We start from the raw sequence: 24223 nt of genomic DNA, 5'->3' as shown, positions 1-24223 counted from the left end.
GGAATTGTCTCCAGGCTGTCCCTCCACACCCCACCCCACCCCACCCCACCCCTGTCCTGCTCTCGACGAGGAGACTGCTTTCTTGGGCTCCTCGTCAGTGGCTTCGGGTGTGAAACCCTCTCTGAGGTGAAGCAAAAGATGATAATGCAGGAATATAAGCAGCTGATGGGAGGAGGTGAAAGACTTGGAGGAGAGGCTAAGTAGATCTAATAAGGGGGAATTCAGCGAGAGAGGAGATAAGAAGTGAAGGAAACATGACTCGTGAGGCTGGGGAGGAGGAGGAATAGGAGGGTGGTGATGAGTGAGAGGCTCCAGAGCTGTGGGGTAAGAATTGGGGCGAAGGGAGGAAGGGATATACAAACATAACTGGATATTTTGAATTGGACCCTCCCCCTCCTTTATTTTTGAGAGATAAGTTAAAGAATAAAGATTTCCTTTTTGGATGTTTTTGGCTGCCTGTGCATCTGTAATCATGACCTCATAGCCAGATTGAACCACAAGGGTTTGGCATGCTTAAGGCTCACATTACATCCACACATAACTGGAGTGTGTTGTGGTGACAGTGGTATTTACAGAGTGGTATGGGGCTCAGGGGAGGAGCGATACTTTCTCATGAACGGGTCAGGGAGAATGAGGCAGTTGATCTGCTTGAGAGCTGGCTTTGGCTCTTACTGAATGAACGATCATGGTAAAATCACTTAAAGTCTTTGAGCCTCAACCTCCTCATCTATAAATGAAGAATAATTTCTAAAATACCCTCCTTTAAGGCTTCCCATAAGGATCAAATGAGATATTGAATGTACACTATACAGAAGCAGTTGAGAGTGTGGATTATGAGGTTAGACATACGTGGGTTGAATCTTGGCTCAGTGGGTCCATGGACAAGCAATAGGATATTTGTGGGAACCAATGGCCAATGCACGCAGATAAAATGAAGGACACAGATGAACAAACAGGGAAGAGGCACATAGGGTGAGGTCTGGAAGGATCCTGACCACAAGAGCTTCTGTCCCTGTGGAGTCGGGGTGCCCCACCCTCCCAGCACATAGATGTGGTTACCAACTCAGAAGCTCCCCGAATCCCATAGATTTTTATGGATGCTCCATCCCACAGGCATGATTGGTTTATTAACCCAATCTCCAGCCTCTCTCCCCTCCCTGGAGGTTAGTGGGTGGAACTGAAAATTCTAAGCTTTTAATCATGGCTTGGTCTTTTTGATGACCATCCTGAAGCTATTGAGTCCACCAAGAGTCACTTCATTACACAAAAGAAAGGAAATTTAAAGAGATTTAAGAGCTCTGTGTAAGACATTCCCATCACATCCATCGCTCAAAAAATCACAAAGAATTTAGGAGCTCTGTGTCAAGAACCAGGGTCAAGCCCAGCCAGTGTGGTTCAGTAGTTGAGCATCGACCTATGAACCAGGGAGGTTACAGTTCAATTCCTGCTCAAGCACATGCCTGGGTTGCAGGTTTGATCCCCAGTAGGGGGAGTGGAGGAGGCAGCCGGTCAATGATTCTCTCTCATCATTGATGTTTCTATCTCTTTCTCCCTTTCCCTTGTTCCCTCTGAAACCAATAAAATATATCCTATCTAATAAAAGAGAAACATGGTAATTATCGTACGACCGCTACCCTTCCCATTGGCTAATCAGGGCAATATGCAAATTAACTGCCAGCCAAGATGGCAGCCGGCAGCCAGGCAGCTTGAAACTAACATGAGGTTTGCTTGCTTCAGTGACTGAGGACTCCAACGTTTCCCGCTTGCCGCTGCAGGCCTCTGAGCTGCAACTCTAAGCAACTATGTAACAAATATAGAAGCTAAACAAAACCCCAGAAACCAGCTTTAGTCCCAGGCTTCAGCCAGCAGGATCGCAACATTGTAAGCAAAGCCCAGAAACCTACTTTCAGCAGCGGAGGCCTAAGAGCTGGAGCCAAGCCTCAAAGCTTAAGCTGGCCCAGAATAAAAAAAAAAAAGAAAAGAAAAAAAAGGAGCGGTTGAGAGCTTCAGTCACCCCCAGCCTGAAAACAGCCCTCAGCCCCTCACCAGGACTGGCCAGGCACCCCAGTGGGGAGCCCCACCCTGAAGGGTGTGTGACAGGCTGCAAACAGCCATCATCCCCTCACCCAGGCTGGCCAGGCACCCCAGTGGGGACCCCCACACTGAAGGGTGTGTGACCAGCTGAAAACAGCCATCATCCCCTCACCCAGGCTGGCCAGGCACCCCAGTGGGGACCCCCACCCTGATCCAGGACACCCTTCAGGGAAAACCAGCCGGCAACCACCTGTGCACCAGGCCTCTACCCTATATAGTAGAAGGGTAATATGCCTCCCAGCACCGGGATCAGTGGAGCCGCGAGGCCTCCCAGCACCGGAATCAGCGTGACAGGGGAAGGCGCCCCAACCCCCTGATCAGCCCTGCTCTGTGCCTGATAGGGGGGAGCTCCCCAACCCCCTGATCGCCCTGCAGCTCTGTGTGTGACAGGGTGCGGCGCCCCAACTACCCCCCCCTCCACGGGCCCTGCTCTGTGTGTGATGGGGTAGAGCCATAACCTCCCCATTGGCCCTGCCCTGAGTGTGAGAGTGGCGGCGCCCCAACCCCCTTATGGGCCCTGCTCTGTGCATGACAGGGTACAGAGCCCCAACCCCCCTGATGGGCCCTGCTCTGTGAGTGACAGGGGGCAGTGCCCCAACCCCCTGGTTGGCCCTGCTCTGTGCGTGACAGTGGATGGCGCCACAACCTCCCCATCGACCCTGCCTTGAGTGTGACAGGGGACGGTGCCCCAACCCCCCAATCGGCCCTACCCTGAGCATGACTGAGGGTGGTATCGCAACCTCCCAATCCGCCCTGCTCTGTGCATGACAGGGGGTGGCGCCCCAACTCCCCAATCGGCCCTGCTCTGAGCCCGACCAGGGGCTGCACCTAGGGATTGGGCCTGCCCTCTGCCACCCGGGAGCAGGCCTAAGCCAGCAGGTCATTATCTCCCGAGGGGTCCCAGACTGCGAGAGGGCACAGGCTGGGCTGAGGGACCCTCATCCCCCCCGAGTGCACAAATTTTTGTGCACCAATTTTTGTGCACCGGGCCTCTAGTATATATATGTAAAGAGCCAGAGTCAAAGCCCTAATATTAGAACAAAAGATGCTTCTAGTACCCCCACCACTACGGTGCTAGGAACTCCATGTCAGGAACCAGGGGCAGAGGCTAAATATATATTTCTTATTAGGTCACAGGTGGGCACAGTGAGATCCAGAGAGCGGGGCCGTTTACCGAGTCCATGGGGTAGGAGGTGACTGAGCTGTGGCTCCAGCCTGTGTCTCCCGACTCCATACCTGCCTGTGGCATAGAAACACAGCACACTTCATTGTTGGTAAATTAACATTTTAATTTATTGCTACTTATTTTCAAAAGTAAAACAGTCAGAACATTTTCTTCCTCCCTTCCTTCCTTCCTTCCTTCCTTCCTTCCTTCCTTCCTTCCTTCCTTCCTTCTTCCTTCCTTCTTCCTTCCTTCCTTCCTTCCTTCCTTCCTTCCTTCCTCCTTCCTTCTTTCCTTCCCTCCTTCTCTCTCTCTCTCTCTCTCTCTCTTCCTTCCTTCCTTCCTTCCTTCCTTCTTCCTTCCTTCCTTCCTTCCTTCCTTCCTTCCTTCCTTCCTTCCTTCCTTCCTTCCTTCTTTCCTTCCCTCCTTCCTTTCTTCTCTCTCTCTCTCTCTTCCTTCCTTTCTTCCTTCCTTTCTTTCTTTCTTTCTTTCTTTCTTTCTTTCTTTCTTTCTTTCTTTCTTTCTTTCTTTCTTTCAATACAGCACAAACCTTCTGCGGTGGAGCTTTGAACTTTGATGAGGTCCCTGATTTTGCTCTGAGCGCCCACAAGCATTCGCAAGGAGCTGCCCTGTTCCTGCCGCATCCAGCGTGGCAGGCGACACCAAGTTCTGCTCTTCCCACCCAGAGGGGCTGGCGGGTGGTCACATAGGCTGAGCTCCTGCCTATTGTAGTTCATTTCTGCTGTACAATGACAGGCGGTGCAGAGGTGGCTGCCAGGCTGTCCCTCACCTACAGGACAATAGAAAAAAGTGTCCTCTCTGGACAGATGCAACCTTGGCCATCAGAAGTCTCCTTGAGCCAATTAGACAAAGGTGCCCCTTCCTTTGCATAGGCATGGTCCATGCCAGGGCAGAACAGTGCTTGCATTTCAATCCCCACCTGCCCCATGGCCTTGGCACCATGGCAGGATGGGTGAGCTCATAGCATCTGGGTTTGGACCATAGGTCCACCACTTATTGCTATGTGACCTTAGGAAACTGACTTACCGTCTCTGTAACTTGGGTTCATTACCTACAAATTGGAAAAAATAACTATCCCCATTTCAAATGTTCTCATGAAGATGCAATAATTTAACACACATACAAGTTAGAATGGTTCCTAGACATAGTATGAGTGTGAATTAGTGTTATTAGTACTAGAGCTGCACACCCAGTTACTGGGAAGAAACAGGGTCCTCAGTTCTCTCTCTCTCTCTCTCTCCTTCTAATCCTGGGCCCTGGGGACTCTTTTCACCCCCACCCCTTCCCTCTGCCATTCTAGAAATATCTTCTCTGAGGCTCCACCCTCACTGATGCCCTGATGACACCAGAGAATCCATCTAGGCACCAAGTTTGCCTGCGTGCGTGCTTCACACATATTTGATGAAGATCTTAATCTGTTTTGCTGAGTGTATTTGTTAAGATAAAAGCTAAGCTGTCGAAACAAAGAAACCTAACACTGTGTGGTTTGAAGAAGATAGAAGTTTACATTGAGAATTACCACCAGTCACTGTTTTGGAAGAGATGAGTGGAATCTCCGCTCTCAGACCATCTTCCCGCTGCGGTAGCCTGCACCTTCTCTTGTTAAGTAGTCAGGAGTTAGGCACTTTCTCATGCACAGGAAATGGGTGATATTTAGACATAGTCTGGGCTCTGAGGAATCTAGAACCTGCAAACTGTTCTCATTGGTATATCCCACCGGCTGCGGCTTCATGTTCCTGCCTCATCTTAACGGTATATGGTATATTCTTCCTAGAAACCCACCACTTCGATATTTTTCTTGCAATGGTTCAATCAAAGTGCTTATACACACACGCACACACACACACACACACACACACACACGCACGCACACACACACACGCACACACACACAAAGATTATCTTTATGCCAAGGCCTGCCTTGGTAGCTCTCTGCAACAGTTTTCTTTTCTGTGTACTAGAGTTGACAATAAATGCTCACGCGGTAGGAGGTGGCAGTGAAGAGAACGTCAATAATTGTGATTGTTGATTGTTATTAGCTGTAAATGGAGCTGGCAAATGAGCTCATTATCTATAAAAAGTAGCACACATGTTGATGGCGCACACAAAAAGCGTCATATGCACACAGAGAAAGCATAGACTTCACATTTGTAGAGTCTTTATTGTGCCATCTGTTCTTTCATTTTTCACTCAGAAATCTCTGACAGTGAGCATTTCTGCCTGGGGTGGGGGGTTGGTGATGCTGTTGTGTTCTTTCCCCAGAGCACCTGGAGGTCAGAGCGCCTGCCCTGGTGCCTCAGCGGCTCACCAGCAGCTGCATGATGCCGAGGTGGGCCCGTCTCCCGCTCTGCAACAGACACTCCCGTCCCGTGTGACTAGGTGTGACCTTCTTCGGCTGGAGCTGTCTGAGACACACTGTTCCAGAAAGAAATAAAACAGAATAATACAGAATGCTGCATTATTCTAGACGTATGACGAAATACATGTATTCTTTTAAAAAATTTATTATTTATTATTATTTTTTAGATATTTCTTCATTGATTTCAGAGAGGAAGGGAGAGGGAGACAGAGATAGAAACATCAATGATGAGAGAGAATCATTGATTGGCTGCCTCCTGCATGCCCTCCACTGGGGATAGAGCCCACAACCCAGGCATGTGCCCTTGGCTGGAATCAAACCTTGCACCCTTCAGTCGGCAGACCGACACTCTATCCACTGAGCCAAACCGGCTAGGGCTATGTGTACTCTTTTGCACTTCACTCATGCATGCATTCATTTATTCAGTAAATGTTGATTGTCTACTTACTGTCTTACTTGGTGTATTTACCAGGATAAAGGGTAAGCAGCTATAACAAAGACAGAAAATGCAATGGCTTAAGAAAGAAGCTCTTGCTCGTCATGGTCATAGTCAGGTGGCCAGGTTGGCAGGACAGCGAGCTGCAGATGGTTTCCCAGACTCTGTCCCCGCCACGTGTGTGGTTTTGTATATAAATATTTAAAAGGCTGCCTCATTCACCCTTTCTGAAAAAGGGAACCTGTTTTGACAGTGCTTATTCCCCACTTTGACAAATTATAAACATGTTGAAATGAAGAGATGTCATAATAATCCTATATAATAAAAGGGTAATATGCAAATAGACTGAACGGCAGAACAACCTAACAACCAATCAAAGGGTAATATGCTAATGATATGCTAAGGATGCTCAACTGCTTGCTATGACATGCACTGACCACCAGGGGGCAGATACTCTGACCCGTAGGTTAGCTTGCTGCTGGGGTCCGACTGATCAGGACTGAGCGAGATGGGCCAGACAGGCCCTGGAGCCCTCCCGTGGTCCCTCACTGGCCTGATCGTGCACTGGTGGGGTCCCTCGGCCTGGCCTGCATCCTCTTGAAATCCAGGACCCCTCATGGAATGTCGGAGAGCTGGTTTCAGCTCTACGCCACAGGCCACTCCCCTTGGGAGGGCACCAGGCACAGGGCTCATGGCTGGCGAGTGCTGCTGTGGCCGCGCAAGCCTCTCCTGACCGATCAGGACTGATTGGGCACGAGCCCGTGGCAGGCACATTGGGGCTGTGATGAGCAGGAGTGGCAGGCAGGAGCTGCAGGTGGCGTTGGACTGTGGGTTGCTGCCCGGTCCCTGCAGGCCACCCAGAGGGACCCCACCCATGCACGAATTCATGCACCGGGCCTCTAGTGTTTACATAAAATTTGTTATTGCATGTGGCTTTCTGGGGGGAAGAGTTTATAAAACAAAGGAAAACATGTTTATGCCCCCAAAGCAAGCCGTGTAAACTAGTTGTTTGCATTGGACAGACGCCTATGAGGGAACTGGTGAGTATTGAAGCTAATACTCCTCAGGCTCTAACCCCCAATCTCCTTGTGGAAGGTTTTCACAGAAAAGCCCATCCTGCCTGACCCACACTGAACACTGAGCATCCATCTCAGGCATCTCTTTGGAGAATGCTGAACTGGGTTTCATAGACTGTGGCACACAGCTTGGAAGAGCTTCTGACTTCATCCTGTAGACAAGAGAAAGAAATCTTGCTCGCCAAGGTCACAAGGTCACTGACACACCACAGGGGGGTCAGCAGTGGAGGAGGCAGGGAAAGACTGATCAGACTGAAGAGGTTGTCCATGCTTGTCACCCACTCCCACTAACCCTCTCCCTGCTTGCCTTGTTGAAGTAAATAAATGTAAATGTGGCATTCTCTCTCTCTCTCTCTCTCTCTCTCTCTCTCTCTCTCTCACACACACACAGACACAGAGAGAGAGAGAGAGAGAGAGAGAGAGAGAGAGAGAGAGAGAGATCCGTCGTTTTTCTTTGATGTTGACTATTTTTCTACATCCCGAACTTCTGAGTTTTACCTTAGGAGGGGCATGCTTTTTTAAATTAACAGAGTAAATCAGCCCACTTCTGTATGGTCAAAGCTGAGCCAAGAGAAGTTTCAGTTTCCAGAAAGGGAAAAGAAATAGTTCAAGATAGTAATTTCTTCTTCTAAAAAATATAGGTGGATTATGTGTATTCACCCTGCATTGATGAGAACATGATCACATGGCCATACCAAGCTGCAAGAGATGCTGGGAAATGTAGTCTACTGGCAGCCCTAGGTTGGAGCTGAAACTTTTTTTTTTTTTTAAATATATTTTATTGATTTTTTACAGAGAGGAAGGGAGAGAGACAGAGAGTTGGAAACATCGATGAGAGAGAAACATCGATCAGCTGCCTCCTGCACATCCCCCACTGGGGAAGTGCCCGCAACCCAGGCACATGCCCCCGAGCGGAATCGAACCTGGGACCCCTCAGTCCGCAGGCCGACGCTCCATCCGCTGAGCCAAACCGGCTTTGGCGGAGCTGAAACTTTATTACAAGATTTGAGAAAGTGAGAAAAGATTTTGGTGCAGCAATTACTCACTGTGGCATGGAATTTTAGTGCTCCGCCAAACTCCTTTCTCGTTTCCCCCACTCTTAGGGATATAGTTATGTTTTAAAGTTTCCTTTAAGCACAGTGAGACGGCCCACAGAGAGCAGAATCTCCATGCTTCCCCCTCACCCAAAAGGGAGGTTGCCCCACCGCTTACAGAGCAAGCCCAATCCTGTCATTAATTCCTTTCTTCTTTGGGGCACTGATTCACTGTTGCCAGGAATCCAACATCGTTGCTATGGGTTTCAAACATGCTGGTTGGCCGCAGTCGCGGCATAATCTAGCACACGTTGAAAATGAGTCCGTCATTGAATGATTACACATCAGGCAACCATAATTTTAGCACACATATCACTCAGATCCTACTTGGTTTTTCAGACCTCTGTGTTAAGCCAGGAAGGAGTTAATATCAAGGTAATAATAATGACGAACATGTATCATCAGTGCCAACTACAATCAGGGCTTTGGGATTTGTGCTCTACATACATTTTCTTTAATCTCTTAAACTGTGTTTCTAAGCAGTTTCTGGGATCACCTCCCCAAATCCTTGTTCCTTACTCTGGAAGGCACCCAGATTATAATAGTCATCTTAGATTAATTATCTACCCCCTGGGGCTGGGGAGAGACCCATGTAACATATGAGTGCTCAACATCACAGACCTTCAGGGCTCTGATAGCTGGGAAAAGGGAGACCTTGTTGGGTGGTCAACTAGCAGTGACCACTCAGGTAGCTTTAGCCAAGTCTGGTTTTCTATGTTCAGATTAACAAGTAGCTAGCTGTTCCCACACTCTTTTTTTTTTTTTTTTGGTTTATCCTCCCCGGAGGTTATTTTCTCCATTGTGTTTTTAGAGAGAGTGGAAGGGAAGGGGAGAGACACATTGATTGATTGCCTCCCACACGTGCCCCCACCAGGGCTGGGGATTGAGCCTGCAACCCAGGCATGTGCCCTTGATGGAACTGAACCCGGGACCCTTCAGTACACAGGCCAACACTCTATCCACTGAGCCAAACTGGCTAGGGCTGTTCCCACGCCCTTGAATACATCCTGCCTACATTTTACAGTTGTCTTGGAACATTGATGATGCTTCTGCCAGGTGAAGACTGCTGGAATGGTCACCCGGTCAGCTTGTCTGAGAGGGAATCAGAGAGCACGCTCTGAAGGGGCCCAATGCTCCCGCTTCCAAAAGGACTCATTTGCTTTGGCTGTATTTTGGGAAACAATGTTTTGCAGAAGTATTAAGACTAGAACTTGTGACAACAAAAAGAATTAAATTCGTTCTGAAGATTTTTATAAAGTCATCAGCATTTCCTCTTACCCATGAAACAGGGAAAATGGAGAAAGAAGAAAAGATAATCTTAAGATCTCATCTAACTGAGGTTTCCCAGAAAGGTTTCTTGGCTCGTGATTTCAGAGTCAGGATTCAAGGGAGCAATGGACCATCCAGAAAGCTTAGCTTGTAATGCTTTTCAAGCTTAGCTTGTAATGCTAACATACCTAAAACATTTTGGGACTGCATTTAAAAAGAAGTATTATTAGAGCCAGTTTATTGCAGAAAATAAATATCACTGCACACAATCACGCGTTGCGTTTGGCCAGCAGGGCATTCCTGCGTTTGCTTAATCACTTTATTTTACTACTTGTGACTCTCAAGGATATTTAGCTATTCATGCAAGTTAAATCCACCCTTAAGAGACAGAGATATGTGATCAATGAGAATGTAAAGCGGGCTCTGAAGGTGATCCTAAAAGGCAAACCCCCAAACCTGTTTTGTGCAAGGTCTGCTTTGAAGAGGGCTCTTAAGTACGTAAATTACAGTACACTGATTTTGAAAAGTCAATCATATCGCATTATGCTCACACCTTATTGTTTTTCCTTGTAAGTGTGTAGGTAACAGAGGCAAGGCATCAAGGCCTTTGCAATAGGGAATCTGGTAACTCTAGCTGGTGTCTGGAAGGTGAGTCAGCTCTGTAGAGGAGCCTGGGAGAGACTTACTCCAGAAACATAAGGTCAAGATCGAGAAAGAAACGGCCCATGGATGTGGCCTGTCCTCGGTAAACACTCCCGGGGATCTCACAGAAGAAACGGAGAAAAAGTGGCAGGTATGACGTTCACCTCTCACACTCCTAGAGACCAAATCTCGAAGAGGCATTTCCAGCACGGCGACATTAGCAATAGAGATGTTTCCCCAAATGTTATGGAAGCCACTGAAAACGTTCCCAAAAAGTTTAAAGAAGAGGACAATGTGTAGCCACCACCTTTATTCAACAACTGGTAACATTTTGGCATTTTGCTTTGTATGAGTGTGTATTTGTATGTCTGTACCTACATATATTCCAAAAAAATAGCACTTTATTTTTTTTTTAAATTGTCCTTTTGAAGAGAACCAGCCAGTGGCCTTATAGAATGTCCCACAGCCTGGATTCACCTGCTTGATGTCTCCTGGGGGCATTTACCTTGTTCCTTTCGCCCAGGTATTTCCTGCAGCTGGAAGGTAGGTCCAGAGCTGTGACAAGATCCAGGTGACACATCTTTAGCATGAATACGGGGTGGATGACCCTGTGGACTTCACATTACATCTCACTAAATGTGATAACTAGGGTAGAATGTTAACTGCTAGAACTTTCCATTGAAATGCTCTTTTTCTCCTTTACAATCAGGAACCACGAGGAGCTAACTTGGCACCCGGCACTGGCCTGTCAGCAGCAGTCTTTCACCAAATGGGTTAGTCCTTCAAGACAACAGCCTTATCTATTCTGCCTGCTTGAGAGCAACTGGTGTCGGCTTCGTAGCGCCATCTCTAAAGTATCTTCACAGACTTTTTTCTTTCTTGAATTCCTTATAAATCCTAGGTTACAAGTGTTCTCTTGGCTGTTCTTCAAAAACAGCGAGTTCTTGCTCAATGCTGGTAGAGAAGTTCCGCAAACACGTGCAAACACTTCCTGGGAGGGACAGCTGGAAACATCCACCCCCGCACATCCCACTGGCTGGTGGAGGAGCCCGCTTGGCTCTGAAAACCTTTTTTTCCACCAGCACCTGGAGTTTGCAGAACGATTCACAACATAGGCAGGTTTCCGGGCAGCAAGCATGTCAGTGTGTTCCCCTAAGACCAGGGGTCTCAACCCTAATAACACATTCAAATTATCTGGGGAGCTTTCAACTATACCTGGCCAGTCTCCTCCAGACCATTTGGATCAGATACGATGAGGATGAGGCCAAGCAGTATATTCTAGAACAGTGGTTCTCAACCTTGGCTGCACATTAGAATCACCTGGGAATCTTTTTAAAATCCTGATTTTTGGGCCTCATCCTCGGGAAATTCTGTTTCTTTGTTGCTAATGTTGTGGCCCCACCCCATAACAAAGAAACAGAATTTCCGGAGGATGAGGCTCAGAAATCAGGATTTTAAAAAGATTCCCAGGTGATTCTAATGTGCAGCCAAGGTTGAGAACCACTGTTCTAGAAGCTTCCTGGGTGGGTCTCTTGGGCAACCCAAGTGGGAATCATTGACAAAGTCACTTCAAAGAGGAAAAGGAATTGTAATGTCATCATTTAACACCAAGACACTACAGTTAAATCCTCACTAAATGTCATCGACAGGTTTTTTGAACCATGGCAAAATGACATGTAACGAAGGCAATTTGACCACAGGCCAGCTGATATAAACAGTTAAGTTTCTACAGGATTTCATCAACGTTGAATGAAATATAGGTTGAGCACCTGCTCTAAAAACCTTCCTCCAGAATGGGGTTTGTCAAACTTTGCTGCACATTAGCACCATCTGGGGAGAGTTTAAAACAAATGGCCAAGTTACAACCAATACCAATTAAATGGGAATGTCTGGGCATGGGAACCAGACACCAGGATGTTAAAGATGCCAGGTGATTCCATTTTACAGCGAAGGTTTGGAACCACTGACTCTTGCAAAGAGGCAGCTGTGGTTTGTTTGAAAGAACATGGACGCGGGAATGAAGCCGGTCTGCCGCTCGCTACCTGTGTAATCTCTTAGTCTAAATGTCCTTATTAGGAGAACAGGGCTCATAATGCCAGCCCACAGTTTTGTTGTCTGGACTGAAGGAGAATACATGAGCTAGCACATAAAAGTAAGTACCCATCATTACCCTTGTATTCGTCTTCTGTGGCTACTGTACCAAATTACCACAAATTTAGTGGCTTAAAACAACACAAGCTTATTACCTTGCAGTCTGGTAGCCAGAAGTCCCAAAGGGTCTCACTGGGCTAAAGGCAAGATGCTGGTTGTGCTGCATTCCTCTCTGGGGGCTCTAGAGGAGCGCCTGTGTTCTTGCTCTTTCTGGCTTCTAGAGGCGCCTGCATTCCAGGGCTCATGTTCCTTTCCTTCTTCATCGCCAGCAACAGCCAGTATTTTTCTCACATTGCATTACTCTGACTCTCCTACCTCTCTCTTCCACATTTAATAGCCCTGTGATTTACACTGAGCCCATCCAGATAACCCCAGATAATCTTCTTATTGCAAACTAGAGGCCAAGTGCATGAAATTCATGCTCTGGGGGGTGGGCTGGGGGTCCCTCAGCCCGGCCTGCGCCCTCTTGCAGTCCAGGACCCCTTGCTCCTTATCACCTGCCTGCTCACTGCTCCTTACTGCTCAGCTCGCTGTCCTTAGTGCTGTCACAGAGGCAGGAGAGGCTCCTGCCACCTCCGCTGTGCTCGCCAGCTGTGAGCACGGCTTCTGGCTGAGCGGCGCTCTCCCTGTGGGAGCGCACTGACCACTAGGGGGCAGCTCCTGTGTTGAGCATTTGCCCTCTGGCAATTAATACTAAAGATTTGTATAAAGTCATCATACCGACTGGTCATTCTGGTTGTTTCACCGAAAGGGTCACTTAGGCTTTTATTATATAGATAGCTGCTTAGAATCTTCATTTACCTTTTCCATGTAATGTAACATATTCACAGGTTCTGGGCATTAAAACAAGGATGTCTTTTGGAGGCTATTGTTTTGTCTACCACACCCTCAATAGCCTGTCCCACTGACCAGGATACAAAATGCAATTGTAGGTTTATGTCAGTTTATATCCTATAAATATGTGAGAAATCTGTTAATGTTTTGTTAATGTGATGCCAACTAAAGGATACCTGTTGCAGGCCTGGGTTCACTGTTTGACCTACAAAGAGCTCCCTTCCCTGCTGCTCTGTTGAAGGGCTAGACATGGGCACCCAAGTTTGTATCACATGGTCCCCGTGCACAGCTACAGCAGATGTGACCCGGTGCGGCCCCATAACCTTATCAGCACCTCATTACAGTTTTTCTTAAGAAATCGAGGCAAGGGGCACAGATCATTGTAATTAGTTGTTGCTGCACTTGGAGCCAAAAAGGAGTATAGAATGAGAACTGGAATTGGCATTGTAGTAATTTAATGTCGCATTGTAGTTATTTAATGCCACAAAACATGTGCGTTGGAGGGGAGGAAGAGCCAGAACGCATGAGAGGAAGATGGTCTGCAGAAGGCTGAGCACATGCACAGAGAGGAACCGAGATGCAAGATTTTTCAGCTCCCAAAAGGGAAATGCTTCAGTTTTTAGAAAATTCCTGTTCCCATAGATCTGGCTGTATTTTGGGAAATAATGTTTTGCAGAAGTATTAAGACTAGAACTTGTGACAACAAAGAGAATTAAATTAGTTCTAAAGATTTGTATAAAGTCATCAGAGTTTCCTCTTACTCGTGTAACAGGGAAAATGGAGAAAGGAAAGAAAGGATAATCTTAAAATCTTAAAACTAATGTTCCTGATCTTTCATGTTTTATAAATAACAACATAGAAAGCTCTATAGTGAGGGCAAGTACATCAGTTAGAAATATTTTTGTAAAAATTAGCCACAGAAACAGTTTATAGCAGCTGAACTCAAAGGACATTTAATTTAATTTTTAAATATATTTTTATTGATTTTACAGAGAGGAAGGGAGAGGGATAGAGAGTTAGAAACATCGATGAGAGAGAAACATAGATCAACTGCCTCCTGCATGCCACCTACTGGGAAATCAAGCCCGCAACCAAGGTATATGCCCTTGACCAGAATCGAACCTGGGACCCTTCAATTCATGGGCCAACACTCTATAAACTGAGCCAACTGGTTAGGGCAAGGACATTTAATTTCATTTAAGAAGAAGTCTGGTAACTCCAGGGTTTGTTCCGAGCACTCACAATGGCATCCAGCACTGCTGCCCAAAGAAGGACATGCTCAGCTATTGGCTTCTCATTCTTGTTTCCCTCACCGCATGGTCACAAGACGATGCTGCAGCATGAGCTAGTTTGGCTTCACAACTCCTTCCCAAGGTAGAATGAAGGCAGAGGCAGTACATTGAAGTTTTATCCCTTTGAGGTCCTGTCATTTTATCTGAGATGCCAACTTCCCTCTACAACTCTCTGGCCAGAATAGGCTCACATGTTCACTTCTAATCCAACTCTACCAAAGGCGAATGGGCAACATGGTTAGACCAAACACAGTTGTTTGGCTGTGACTGGAATAGATGCCTCCCTTCCTGAGACAAATAGATTTCCACTAGTTGATGTTTTGTTAGTCGGGAAGAAGTGGGGAGACTGGTTGTTAGGTAGACAACAAATTGTCTGCAACAAGCAAGCAATGGTATGGCTGAAAGGAGGAAGAAGAAGAGAACTAGGACTTAGGAAACCACATAGCTCTTTGTTTTGCAAAACAGGAGATCAAGCTATGCCTGTTACAGCAGCTCTGGCTGAGGCTGATGGGACCACATCAGAAATGTATTTTTTCCTGTATTCTGAAGGAATCTTCCAGATTCTGGGTTGGAGGCCTTACCTGGGAGTTAAAACCACAAGTTCTAAGCACTGAACGTATTTGGGGCTCTTCTTTCTCCGTCTCACCCCCCCAAGTAATTAGAGATCAACACAAAGTTTCCCCAGTGACTACCTCCCACTTCAATGGTTTTGTTTATTTTTTAAAAATAATAATATTAACTTTTTCAAAAATCTTTGTGTGTGTGCGTGTGTGTGTGTGATTGCAACTTTTCTGGTACCTTCTATTTTGGATAAAGTATATGCTTACTCTCTATTTTGGATAAAAAAGCATTGATCATGGGAGTTATCTAGGCTTCTATGTCACCCCTTGAACCCAAGGAAATATAAAAAATGGTTTAGCATCACGGCACTTTGAGAGTTAATTCAAACCATCAAAGGGTCACATTATCAAAGCAAGGCTCTAATCAACTACAGTAGCTAAGTCAACATACGCAAAGCACACATAACACTGCTTGACACATACTGAGCTCTATATAAAGTGTTGTTGTTGTCAGAGATCTCAAAACTCTTGACATGAAGATCACACAATTTGCACAAAGATAGGACGCCAGAGAGAGAGCGGTGCAGAGAAGGGAAGGGTAAGAGAACATTTGTAGATCATCCTCCCTGTGTGTTCCAGCTGCAGGAAAGACCATGTGAATACATGTGTTCTCACATTTATTACAACCAACCCCACGCGATTAAGTATTGTTGCAGCCACTTGATCAGCGAGGAAATTCGATCCCGGAAAGTTGGAGTGACTTGTACAAGATAACAAATTAGTGAGCAGAAAATCTAACTCAGATCTGTCTCAACCGAGTCATGCTTTAAGAAAACATGCTTTTTTAAAATTGATTCATAGGGCAAAATATTTGGTATGTGGTTAAGATAACCAATCCGTTTAAACTGCATTGCTGTTGATGTCCCTAGAGGCAAATACGGTGTTGCTTTTTCTGGGTAACTATTGTTGACTATTTACAGCCTTGGAGTGACAAAAGTAAAAATTGATTACTGTCCGCAGAGAACTTACAGAGTTGTGGAGAAGCAGAAATGAACAGAAAAGATTAGAATTCGCATGATGACTGCTACAGTGGTCATATTCAAAATAAAGGTAGATCATGGAAAAAGAAGTCCCTACCTGGAAGGGGATTAGAGAAAAAGGATTGGATATAATTTTGGCACAAGACGTTGGCTTAAGGACAAATAAGAGTTTGCCAGGCAGATAGCCTGCAGGAGGGCATTCCAGGCAGAGGGCAGTCTGGGAAAAGACAGGGAAGTTTAAGAGAGCTCTGGGAATTGCAAGTAGTTCAGTATTGATGGCTTACAGCATTTAAAGATAAGAGTGGCAGAAAATGAATTCCTAGGGGAATGCAAGTACCCAGTATTTCTAAAAGTGTCTTTCTTCCTTTCTTCCTTCCTTCCTTTCCTTCCTTCCTTCCTTCCTTCCTTCCTTCCTTCCTTCCTTCCTTCCTTCCTTCCTCCCTCCCTCCTCCCTCCCTCCCTTCTTTCTTCCTCCCTCCTTCCTTCCTTCCTCCTCCTTCCTTCCTCCCTCCCCCCTCCCTCCCTCCCTCCCTCCCTCCCTCCCTCCCTCCTCCCTCCTTTCTTTCTTTCTTTCTTTCTTTCTTTCTTTCTTTCTTTCTTTCTTTCTTTCTTTCTTTCTTTCTTTCTTTCTCCCTTCCTTCCTGATAAAAATACTAGTTATGTAACAATGTGATGTCAGCCAAGAAGAGATGATGTGAAAGCATACAGATCCAAAAACAATTAACATCGTACATATTTATGCCTGCAAAAGATTGGAGATGACGTCCACCAATAGACGATTGGTTACATAAATTTTGTATGCACATAAATGAAAAATTATGCGGCTATTAAAAAAGAATGAGGCAGATTTATAGTGTCCTAGACCAGGTTCTCTAGAAAGGAAAGCTAATAATTTACTTGGGAGGTACAAGCCCAGGATGGTGAGGATGAGGCAAAAGAGAAGTGAGTCAAGGGAAGTGTGATGCGATGCAATGCAGTGTGTTATGATGCTGACTAGATCAACAAATTGCAGAGAGATATTGTTTCACTAGGCAGACACGTTGCATCTCAGAGTAGTCCACAGAGGAGAAAACGGAGGGGGAAGTCAACTGCGTGGCCCCTCCTGTCTCTGCTTTCCCATTGGTGGAGGTTCACACTTCCTGGTTATGATCATCTGGCCTCAATTGCACACAGGAAGCTGTGACTGACAGCTTGCAGGGTGGTGTTCCACCTGGGACCCCGACTGAAGGGGCAACCAGGTGCAGGAGAAGGACTGACCAGGAGGGAAAGGACAAGTCGGCTGAGGCAATTTAATAAAGCATAGGAAGGTGTTTATCCCAACACATATATTCTGTCAGGCTATCAAATCTGGAAATGTTATTTTGTTATTTTTTTTTTAATCAATAAGCTGTATTTTAAAAAATATATTCCTTATGTTTTCAGACTTGATGGCCACCTATATTTTGGTGCAACAGAAGCTCCAAAATGTGCTCTAGATGAAAAAAAAACAACTAGGTCTAAAATAGCATATACAATATGCGGACATTGGGTAAAATAAATTTGTATGCTGTTTCTGCATAGAGTTCCTCTGGAGTCTGGGAGGAGACACAAGGAACCAATGGCATTACTTGTCTTTGGGAAGACCAGTCAGGTGGTTAGGGAATGAGTAAGAGGGAAAGTCACTTTTTATGCATTTCTAAGTTGGCACCATGTCAAACTATTAATTATTAATGTAAAAACATACGTCATCCTGAGAAAGCCAATATTAATATTAGGAAGATAGCACTGGCAGTAGTAAAGAAGATGTTGAAGATCATTTAACTCAACAAATATATATGAGCTTCAGGATAGCTGGGTATCCTGAAATAATGTGGCAGATCCTCCCTATACCTGGACAGAGTTTACAATAAAAGAGAGGACAGCCCTAGCTGGTTTTGCTCAGTGGATGGCGCGCCAGCCTGAGGACCAAAGGGTCCCAGGTTCAATTCCAGTCAAGGGCACGTACCTTGGTTGCAGGCTCCTCCCCGGCCTGGGCCCTGGTCAGGGCTCATGCAGGAGGCAACCAATCCATGTGTTTTTCTCACATGGATATTTCTCTCTATCTTTCCCTCTCTCTTCCATTCTCTAAAAATCAATGGAAAAATATTCTCGGGTGAGGATTAAAAAAGAGAGAGAGAGAGAGAGAGAGAGAAAAGGCAATTAAGCAAGTGTTACGGTAACCACGTGGGCTCTGGAGCCCTAACCAAGACAACCAATCCTGCTCTGAGTACACAGTCTTTAGGGCTAAAGAAGTTATTTTTGTGGCAAAACACTTACACAGCAGCCCTCAATTTCTCATTTTTAAATTGTTGGTGCTGAGCTACAACAGGGGTGTACAGACTTTTTCTGCAAAGGGAAGAGAGTAAACGTTTCAGGCTTCTCAGGCCAGCTGGTCTCTGTCACAACTCTGTTGTAGCTCAGAGCAGTCATAGCCAATCCCTAAGCAAACGAGCATGACTGTGGTCCCATAAAACTACTGGGAGTCTGGCAAGTCCATTGTAGGGTGCAATAGAACTTTGTCATATAATCTATATGTATCATAAAATATTATTCTTCCTTTGATTTTTCTCCAACCCCTTTAATTTGCAGGCTATACAGAAATAGGCCCTATTTCACCTGCCGGCTGTGGTATGCTCACTCCAAAGTTAGAAGATTGCTCCCATGTTAAGATGCCAACTCTGTTCATGGGAAATCTCAACACCCCTCTGAACAGCAACTGGCACTGTGAGCTGGTGCTGTGGGCCTACCAAAGCTTTCTGGTTCTGATTGCTTGATTTGCATTTCATTTGGTTTAACTTTGTGTGTCTTCTCTCGTCCTCTGCCACACTTGCTCTTGCTGCATTGTGTGCTGTTTCAAAAGGGGGTCCTGCGCTGCAATAAAAGTCACAAGAGAAGATTTAATTCCTCTGCGGCTGCTGGTGAATTCATTTCTGGACATTAAGCCCCATGCCGTAAGCCATATGGAATACTATTATGTGCTCCCTAGAGCTCCTGCTATTGCCATCTGTCGGTGACTTCCTGTGTGCTTTCTTTGGCACTGGGGGATTCAGCTATCAGAAAAGCTTCTATAAAGCAAGTTTTAAAAACCCAATTCTGACATCTGCCTCTGAAGTTAGACATATAATTTCAAGGCTTAAACATTGGAAGCACATCAATAATGATCTCCATTGTGAAGCCACAGTTGAAAATTATAAGAGTGTATTGTAGCCGTCACCAGGGCAACACCCAGATAGAAGCACTGCCAGTCCTGCAAAGCCCTCCACCAAGTAAATCTCTAACATCTCCCATTTCGAGGACTCTCACATGTTAGTCAGAACCTTGGCATTCTGCCTGAATGAGGCCTCTGTTCTCAAACACAGCCAGAATTTTCCATCTTAACAGTAGACATTGTATTTATTCCTTTTGCTTTTGTGTCCCCAGTATCTAATGCAACACCTAGCACTTAGTAGGAGGACAATGAATCTGTGTTGACCTGAGCTAAAATGGCGAATTAACCCCAAGAGTTTGTAGGTCCTATCTGCATGCAACGTCAACGAGAAGATTTTTACTCAATGTGACTCCGGTGGTTGGTTGCAAAGAAAATGAATTGTTCTGTTGTCTTGGTGGCTGATTATGAATGTGCAGAAAATGCATATCTGTATTACAAAGATGAATGAGATACTCAAAATAAAGCATTTTTAGATCTTCAGATAAAGGCGTAGTATAGATCCAAGTTAGAAACTTGGAAAAACAGAGTTTTTATAAATTGTTGTGACATTTCCCTTAATACTAATTGTCAGTGAAGTAGGTGGTGAGCTAAATGTTTCACATCTGTGAAACTTATCATTAGATAATTTAGGAATTCGATAGAAATTTTTGAATTTTACTTTTCACATATAGGAAATTCTGGGATCTAGAACCTATTTTTCTGAGCCAGAGACAATATAAATTTAGCTAAAGTTGACAATATAAATTTAGCTTAATCTAACCTATATTAGCTAAATTAACAAGAAAGAGGCAGCTAATTTTTCCTCTTAAAAACTTTAAATATATGCATATATGTGTTTGTTCAAAATGTTTGTCCATTTGCATAGAGGTGTTTAACAGGAGAAATTATTCTTTGCTTCATCACTTTAAAAAATATTTGTATTCATTTCCGAGAGGAAGGGAGAGGGAGATAGAAACATCAGTGATGAGAGAGAATCATTGATCAGCTGCCTCCTGCATACCCCACACTGGGAATTGAGAAGAAGTTATTAAAACTGGCTGTTAATGGAAGATAGAAGGTGAATTATCCTATATAATAAAGAGGTAATATACAAAATTGACCATCACTCCAACACACAAGATGGCTGGAAGAGGAGGGCAGTTGGGGGTGATCAGGCCTGTAGGGGAGGGCAGTTGGGGGCAACCAGGTCAGCAGGGGAGGGCAGTTGGGGGTGACTGGGCCGGCAAGGGAGGACAGTTAGGGGTGACCGAGCCTGCAGGGGAGGACAGTTAGGGGCGACCAGGCTGGCAGGGGAGGGCAGTTAGGGGCAATTGGGCCGGCAGGAGAGCAGTTAGGCATCAATCAGGCTGGCAGGGGAGTGGTTAGAGGGTGATCAGGCTGGCAGGCAGAAATGGTTAGGGGCAATCAGGAAGGCAGGCAGGCAGGCAAGTGGTTGGGAGCCAGCAGTCCTGGATTGTGAGAAGGATGCCTGACTGCCCGTTTAGGCCCGATCCCACCAGAATTGGGCCTAAATGGGCAGTTGGACATCCCTCGAGGGGTTCCAGACTGGAGAGGGTACAGGCTGGGCTGAGAGACACCCCCCCTCCCGCCCCCCGTGCATGAATTTCGTGCACTGGGCCTGTAGTTTAGGATAAGAGTTAGTAAATATCCTGAGTATGCTAAGGCTGTTCTAGTCCATTTCTGTCAGCATACCCAGACACTGGTTTTGTCCGCTGTGAGTGTTAGTAAGACAAAATATAGAAGCATTTTAGACTTATTCTTAGTAAGTAGTGCTGTCACTAATCTAACCTATATTAGCTAAATTAACAAGAAAGAGGCAGCTAATTTTTCCCATTAAAAACTTTAAATATATGCATATATGTGTTTGTTCAAAATGTTTGTCCATTTGCATAGAGGTGTTTAACAGGAGAAATTATTCTTTGCTTCATCACTTTAAAAAATATTTGTATTCATTTCCGAGAGGAAGGGAGAGGGAGATAGAAACATCAGTGATGAGAGAGAATCATTGATCAGCTGCCTCCTGCATGCCCCACACTGGGAATTGAGCCTGAGACCCGGGCATGTGACCTGACTGGGAATCGAACTGTGACCTCTTGGTTCATAGGTTGATGCTCAACCATTGAGCCACCCTGGCTGGGCTTCTTCATCGCTTTTTTGTGCTATGATTGCAGTGAGCAGTGTGCAGGAGGGTGACTTGCAAATTTTGGGGAGTAGAAAAGATTAGGTAATATATAGACTGAATCCAGCTAGGATTGTTCCCTGGTGTTTACATAAGACCTCTTCATGTGCTTTGGGCTTCCTTAGTGCATGGTAACCTCAGGTTAGTCAAACTCGTTACTGGCAGCTCGGAGCTGTTAGCAAAAGATACTGTGACAGTTTTAAAACATGGCACAAATTCCAAATACTCCTATCAAAAAAAATCTCTGATGAGTCTTTGAAGAAAGGAATGTACGAATACCATAAAGCCTCCAAAAAATCTGCCATTTAGTATGTGAGTAATGCAGTAGTAGGAGGAGTAATTGAATAAATTATTAGAATTTCTTGAGTTGGGCAATGTAAAAACTTGGGATTTAAAGATTTAGGTCTGGTTCCCTAATTATCCTTGGCTCATAGTGATGCTTGGGTACGTCTGTTCCAACCTCTCCCTGCCACTTCCATCATATACTGGTATTTCCTGATCCGAAAGCCTTCTTAGCTACGGCTCTGATTCCCTCTCTGCCTTCAGTCCAGGCCATCTGTTTTCTTCTGAGGCCACAATGATGGGTGGCCAGGAAACACAGATGAGCTAGAGATTTGTGTGCAAATGCAAAGAATGATGATGTGAGTAGAAATTGCTATAACCTTTACCATAAGGTTATCGCCAAGTAAGATTGTGTGTTTTTTTTCTTTAAACAAAAAGAGCTTGAAGACACTGAAGATTTTAAAAGTAGAGTGTTATCACTTTGCCTACATACCCTCACATACCTTTATAATGGTTCTTTTAAGAAGAATGCCATTCACGCTATTATTTTCCTTCTTTCTGGCAGGCATCGCTGGCATATACTGCTCGCTAGTTAACTGTGAAAGGGCATTTCTGTTGTGGTTTATTAAAAGATTCAATAGTTTTAAAGAGCTAAGGTATTTTCCCTCTCTGGTTACTGAACTCAGTGTAAGGAGAGGACCCTGGGAATGTGGACAAGGTCACAGGCATTTGACACTGCTGCCTCCTGGTCACCTTGGGCACTCCTGGCGAGGCCTGGCTCTTTTTCAGGTGACTGCTTATTGTTTAGTCAGGAGAATCAGGTAATTGATTGGGCGTGTCCGTGCAAACCTTCACCACATCTGAGGAGAACTCAGCCCCTCCTTAACCAGCATCTATGGTCGGAAGACAATTGGCAGGGATGTGCCTGGAATTCAATGGGAACCTTTTCCCTTAGCTTTGCCTTTTTGTGTTCTCTTGGCACCCACTGATCTTGCCCCTGCGCTTGCTAAGCACCTGCACTGAGAGCCTTCTCTTTTTACTTTGTAATTTACTCAGGGCAATTATAAGCAAGCTTCATAAAATCTCCTCCAATTTGGTAGGCTTTTGGACACGGTGTCTCCGTTTGAGGTTAGGTTTAGGAGCTTCACCCACATTCATTTTTTACTTTAGAAGCTGTTTTGGAATTTCTCTGGAAACCACACTCTGAGTCAGAATGAAACCATTTCAGGACATCTCCCTGAATGGAACACGGCAGGGGAGCTAATTCATCCAAAGGGCTCAACTGAGGAGCAAGGTTTGATGACTGTCCTGTTGAGTATGGGGGTTTGTTCTGCTGAGTGGACTATGCAGGCTGAGGACAAAAACTGAACTGCTGGGGGATTTTTAGAAGCTGCTCCTACTGGAGGGGGAATAGAGGATTGAGAGGCAGTGAAAACAGAGAACAGAGACCTGGTTGGGAAGACACAGAAGAAAGAGTCTGGAGTAAGATCAGAGAGTTAATGGAGGAGTCTGATTGAGCGTAGTGGAAGGTGTGAGTAATTTTTATATGATGCATTTCTTAGGAGACTTAAGGAAGAAAAAACACTATGAATACTTATATTAATTCATTTAATTTAACAAAGATGTTCTTTTGACAACCAGTGTGTTATTTTGAGTATTATTCTCATAGGGGAAGTAGGGGCAATCTTAATTTTTTGTTATATTTTCAGCTATCTTTATGTGGGATATTATGAGCATGAGTTTTTGTTTTCTTTATATTTTTTCCAAATCCAACATGTATTAATTTTGCAATGAGAAAAGCAATGCTATGCTAAACATTCAACCTTTATTTCGACAGTCATATATTGTCTTATTTGTAAAACTCCCATAAGGTTCAATTACATCATAATAAGTGCCTAACATCTATTGACACAGCATCTTTCTTCTGAGGAGCTTCGACATCATCTAGTAGGCCTTATAAGAGTCCTTGGCAATGAGATTTTTGCCCAGCACTGAGTGCTGTGTGGAACAGAAGATGGAAAGGCTGGCAGGTTTTCATTCCATTTGATAGACTGAAAAATGTGGCTCTGGGGATTGGCAGTGATTCATCCAGGGCTAAGCAGAGAGAACAAGAGCCGGGACCAACCCCAAGAAGCCCAAGTTCTAGTCGAATAAGCAGATGTCTAGACATGGTGTCCAGATGTCCACATCAGTGTAAAGTGATTGCTCAGCTCTGGCTGGGTAGCTCAGTAGGTTAGAGTGTTGTCTCTATACACCAAGGTTGTGGGTTTGATCTCTGGTCAGGGCACATACAAGAGTCAACCAATGAATGCATAAGTAAGTGAAACAACAAATAGATGTTTCTCTCTCCCCCTTCCTCTCCCTCTAAATCAACCAATACATAAAAAATAAAATGAATCAATAATTTTTTTAAAAGGGAAATTCTTTTTTTTTAAAGTGATTTATCAGAGACAGCCAGTCAACAAATATTGATACATTTGCAGTATAAGGTATGACTTTTTACAAG

Source organism: Myotis myotis, unplaced genomic scaffold, assembly GCF_014108235.1.
Source record: "Myotis myotis isolate mMyoMyo1 unplaced genomic scaffold, mMyoMyo1.p scaffold_m19_p_1, whole genome shotgun sequence".
Classification (NCBI taxonomy): Eukaryota; Metazoa; Chordata; class Mammalia; order Chiroptera; family Vespertilionidae; genus Myotis; species Myotis myotis.
Note: the sequence above shows the minus strand (reverse complement) of the source record.